The sequence below is a fragment of the Mycetomoellerius zeteki genome, unplaced genomic scaffold (genome assembly GCF_001594055.1).
Source record: "Mycetomoellerius zeteki isolate Tzet28-1 unplaced genomic scaffold, Tzet1.0 scaffold59, whole genome shotgun sequence".
Classification (NCBI taxonomy): Eukaryota; Metazoa; Arthropoda; class Insecta; order Hymenoptera; family Formicidae; genus Mycetomoellerius; species Mycetomoellerius zeteki.
Genome location: NW_017257599.1, coordinates 29,738 through 35,997, shown reverse-complemented (window position 1 = coordinate 35,997; position 6,260 = coordinate 29,738).

Below are 6,260 nucleotides of genomic sequence, written 5' to 3'. Positions count from 1 at the left end.
GAATAAATAGCCATATATCAGTCTGATTAAAATTTTGATCTCTTGTCATTGACGTCTCCCACGAATGAATAATGACAAAAGCCCTTGGATAGTATATTTAAATTAACGAGGAAGAGAATTCCTAAAATCGTTCAAAATTCCGTCAATTGTCTGTTGGATGATTTGTTGAGGATATCGAGATAGGAATCATCAAGTGACTCAGTGTCTTTCATACAGTTAATTCCATTTTCTTGTTCTTTGATATGGATCACTTCGAGAATGAGCCTCTTCCGTTGGTTTTGTTCAAATTCTAAAATCTTTGTGTTATCCCAATCGAAGTTATGGTTATAATTCAAAATGTGTTCTGAGATCACCGAGTGTCTCGATCTGTCCACCCTCAAATTATTCTTATGTTCTTTTAGCCTAGTTTTCAATTTCCTCTTCGTTTGTCCTACTATAATTTAAGAACGATGTAACGTAGTCAGATACGCCTTTTATGTATGGAAACACCCTGAACTCTCTTTTCAATCATTGATCTCTTTTGAATCATTGTAGTAGGTTTTCGCCCTCTACATGAACTTAATAAAATCATTCGGACACAAAGACAAAAATAATTGTGAAGATAACAGCCATGTAATTTATAAAATCAAATGTGTTGATTGTAACGCCTCCTACGTAGGCCAAACGAAGAGGAAATTAAAAAATATGATAAAAGAACATAATAATTTGAGATTGGACACATCGAAACACTTGGTGATCTCAGAATACATTTTAAATTATATCCATAACTTCGATTGGGATAATACAAAGATTTTAGAGTTTGAACAAAACCAACGGAAGAGGCTCATTCTCGAAATGATCCACATCAAAGAACAAGAAAATGGAATTAACTATACAAAAGACACTGACAATGAGTCACTTGATGATTCATATCTCAATATTCTCAATAAATTATCCAATAGATTGACGGCATTTTGAATGATTTTATGAATTCTCTTCCTCGTTTATTTATATATATGTTATGCCCGTGTTTTGCTTACGCCCGTGATATAGCGAAGTGCACGCGTTGCCGAGACGAAGAGGCATTCGTCTGTTTTCAACAAGATCGTCAGATTTGGATGTGAGCTGTTGACACGAACGGACGTATCTCGAGACCGCTCCTTCTATTATCGTTCTCGAAGAATTAATCTGTTCTCTTTATAATAAACGTTTCCTTTTCTTCTATATTACACCTGTGTTGTTTATTTCGGCGGTTCGGTAGTAAGAATGCGCGTTTGTGAGAGCGATCTCGTAAATTGGCCGAGCGGACGTAACATATACTATCCAAGGGTAGCTTTTGTCATTATTCATCCGTGAGAGACGTCAACGACAAGAGACCAAAATTTTAATCAGATTGATATATGACTATTTATTCGTAACGATGGATGGTGTAAGTCTTAAGGTGACCCTACACGGTCAATAATACTGATCAGTAATATTGAATCAATATTACTGGCAGTACGAATCAATATTTAAAATAATTTTACAACCTTATACGATCAGTATTAATGACAATATATTACACTTTTGTTTTACGTACATTATCTATTACACTGTGACATATTGTGACATGGATCCTAATAAAGCGATATTAATGTTCGAAAATTAAAATCCAGATCACCGTCAGTATTCTATGTTAATCCATCAATATCAACCACACACGGTCAACAATATTGTCAGTATTTGTTAATGCTGACAGTATTATTGATTGTGTAGGATCACCTTTTTATTTCATATTTCTCTATAATTTATTCCTTATAATTTATACTGACTACCGATAATTTACTATTTAGACCTGATAACTACTTCAATTTAGATGTAAAATCGATTCTCACTGTTCATTAATGATGAATCTCGTATCAATTTCATTTTACTGTTTGATGACGAAAGTTTTGAAATTTTTTGAAAATATTTACCAATACCATCCGCATAAAGTAGATGAAATATGAAGATTAATTTATTTGTTTTGATCTCTTAACGATAGTTTACTAAGAGCGACTGTATGTATCATTGAATTATTCCTGTACACGATTTAGAGTTTATATGAATTTTGAAAAAGACTTTGTGAAGTCGAAATCATATTGTATCTGTAAAAAATATATAGCTTTAAGCATGTCTACGTCCTTATAATTTGATTGGTAAATGTTGTTGTTTCAAATATTTTTAAGTGTTGCTAAGCAAAAAACAAGCGATTTATTGTTTTGTTTATTTTTATAATAGTGCAGTTTGAATTCACAATCCAGTAACGAAAATATCAGTCTATGCTGCGTTTTGTGCTTATAAAATAAAGTTTCGATATGATTTTACGTACATATCCAGTCCTGCAACTGCACGGAAAAATTATTTTCAGTCTTTAAACATATATTTAAATCGGTGTAACCGATATTTAAAATACATAATGTGTAACAGTTTCACAAATTAAATGGTAGGGACGCGCACGCGCGCACGCACGCACGCACGCATGCACGCACGCACGGGACCAGACCCCTACCACGTCCATGTCGTTGGTCCTGGATTACGCTAAGAGTAGGAAATTACACTACATATTCTGTAACAAAGTTTGTTTTATACATGTATACATACTTGCACATAATATATGATAGTACGTAATGCTATGTGGAATATAATTATATGTAACCCCATGGTTAATGGTTGTATAGATAATATTATTCACTAAACAATAATAAGATTGAAAGACCGCTAATGTTAAACATAATAATTTTAAATTAAGAAACGCCATAACGGTCAGAACGTTAAAATGTTGAACTATTATAAATTCATTTAAATGAATTAATTTCAGAAATTATAATTGCGTGCCGATATGGTTGTCGGACTTTCAACGCAAACAAATCTGAAAATTAATAATCCCCCCAAAATTCCCAACTTAAAAACTGTAATAAACTTATAATTTTGGGGGGATTATTAATATTTTCAGATTTGTTTGCGTTGAAAGTCCGACAACCGTATCGGCACGCAATTATAATTTCTGAAATTAATTCATTTAAATGAATTTATAATAGTTCAACATCTTAACGTTCTGACCGTTATGGCGCTTCTTAATTTAAAAGCATTATGTTTAACATTAGCGGTCTTTCAATCTTATTATTGACTATAATTTTATCCATTTTTAGGTCAGCCGTTTAAAAATTATTGAGCATTATATGGTGAAATGTCAGCAACTTTAGGTGAATCAAACACAAAGATTGTTTATTTTTTTTTCGCTAAAATTTATAGGTTTTGTTCAACAGGTCATAAGCTATAACATATGAGAAAACCATTTGATTTAACCGAAACCCAATTTCATATAGGATAGTGCGTGATCCTTTGAAATAAGTTGAATTGACAATCAAGAAAATAGCGTTTAAAAATTCTTTTTTAGGAATGCTTGTATTTTTTGATATATAAATCTATTTTCTTTCAATACTATTTGTGATCAAGTCTGTGGGAATGTTAGTGTACATGGATATGATGTCAAAGAAGACTAATTTGCAATTAGATTCTAATGCAATCGTTTAAATTATTAACCAATTCGAAACTAGTTTTTAATCAAACTCTTTTTTTATGCTTTTATCAATAATTTTTTTTAAAAAAGTTGCAAGAGGATATTGAGGACTTTTTATACAGCTAACTATTAGTCTTAGTGGATTTCCTTCTTTGTGGATCTTTGACATCCTATGGGATCTCGGTACTGTACCATCCGAAATATTCAATTTATTGTACGTAGACTAATCTATGTATCTCTTTTTTTCCACCTAGTCAGTAGTGTTTGTGTTTTCTTTGTAATCATATTTGTAGGATCTTTATTAATGTTTGTATGTGTTCTTGTCAGATAAAATTTCATTCATTTTCTTATAGTAATCTGTTGAGTTAATTATTACAGTCGAATTCCCTTTATCTGCTCGTGTAATTAACATATCTGGATGTTCCGATATAAATTGTTTTACTCCTTTTTCTTCCTTCTTTTAATATGTTGTTCTCTGTCTACTATCTACCGGATTATTGTATTTAGTTTTCTTTAAAACTTGAATTGAATCGTTTCTTATAGCAATTTTTGTGTTCCCATCTAATTTATTGATGTTATTTTCAATACGTTTGATAAACTCTATGATTATTTTCTGATTCTTATTACTATTATTTGGTACTATTATTTGGTTAAATTTTTGTCCTAGTTGCAATACTGATTTAACATTTTGTGGTATTTCTACGTTAGTAAGATTGATTATCCATTCATGGTTAATATTATCTAATTTAAATTTCTCATCAAAATTAAGTGGACTTATATCAGTGTGATATAATGTTTGATGCTTTAATATACTAATATCATGCATAGATATATTATATTTGAATTTAATATAAACTTCGTTAAAAAACATCTTGCGTTCGTAGTATATGCCCTTTATCTTTCCATGATAAACATTCTGCTAATGAATGGTTATCCTGTTGACATAATACTATTTTCTACAATTAATAATAGAATTAAAAAATTATCGAATAGAAAGAATTTATATGAAAATAATATTGGCAATAATAACGAGTTCATTGATCTTAATAGAAAAAAATATTTCACAATACCATTTATGAATACAATCTCTGGCAAATTTAATAATATAGTGGAAAAAAAGTAATTTTAAAGTATCGTATAAACCTATGATTATTTTGAATCATTTCATAATATTAGGTAAGGATAAACTAGAAAAAATGAAACAATGTGATGCCGTATACAAAATAAGCTGTCTTGATTGCAACTCTTCTTACGTTGATAAAACCAAAAGAAAAGCAAAAACGAGAATCAAAGAACATAAAGCTAATATCTATAATAAAAAAATCTAAATAAAAAAATCTAAAGATTCTCTCATTGTATTATGACAGCATCAGATCGATTGTGGTCACAAAATAAATTGGAATGATGTTCAGGTATTAGATATAGAACCGTTCTTTGAAAAAGAATCACGTCGGAAATGATTTTTATTAAAAAACAAATTAATGGTCTGAACAAGCAGAGTGATACGGAAAAATTACCAGAGACTTACTTTCAATTGCTTAGCATAACTCCCCCTGCATAATATCATTTTACCCTTTCCTTCGAGTCATGTTGGGTATATAAAGCTGTATATCATGATGAGAAATCGGCAGAACATTTGAACTAATTCTTTATTACAACAAGACATCCACTTTCGATATTAATCTTCACAAGTTGACTGGAACACAGGTACTAATTTTTATAAGTTATAACTCGAAACATGAATTTTAAACTTTGAATTAATCAAGAAATGTTACAATCATTAGAATTTGGGGTAAAAGTTCTGGTTAGGGGACCCCCCCAATGACCTTGACCTTGACATATATTGTCAAGGTCATGACCCTGAGTAACCTCCAACAAGTTATAGCCGTCGCTCGTCCTTCGTTAAAAAGTTATTAACAGTTAAAGTTAGTAATTCTTTAACTGCTTTACATAGCTTAGATAACTCTGACCTTCGGCTCTCACCTCCCCTCTTGCCTGCAAAGGGGCGCCCGACTCTCACCTTCGACTCTCATCCCCCCTCACCCCCTTCAAAGGAGTGCTCGACTCTCACCTTCGACTCTCATCCCTGCTCTATCCCCTGCATCGTAATAGTGATCTTTCCATGTAAGCAAAATAAACCGAGGAATAAATAGACGTGTGAATGTTTGACGAGCGTGGAAGTCGTGCGCCCCTTTGCAGGGGAAGGAGGGGTGAGAGTCAAAGGTGAGAGTCGTGTGTCCCTTTGCAGGGGGGAGGAAGGTACCTCCAGAAAAGGCCTACGGCCCATCCCCTCTCGCACCCATCCTGTTGGTAGAAGTCCCCCCCGTGTGCGTGTGTATGCATATGTGTGTGTATTTATTTTAAAGTACAGAATTTTTGCGATATATAGTAAAACTTTTTTGTTAATAACTTTTTAACGAAGGACGAGCGACGGCTAAAACCTGTTGGAGATTACTCAGGGTCATGACCTTGACAATATGCCAAGGTCATTGGAGGGTCCCCTAATCGGAACTTTTACCAAAACATTCTTGTTTTATGTTATTCGCATATACAGGATGTCCGAAAAGTGTCGAAACGGTCGAATATCTCGAGAAATACACATCGGATCAGAAATCTGAAAATATCGTATTCAATTTTTTCAAAAAAGCTATTTTTTGACATTTAACATGACCCCCCACCCCCACCCGCTGTGGGTGAAAGAGAGGGTAACTTTAAAATTTTAAATGGGAACCCCCATTTT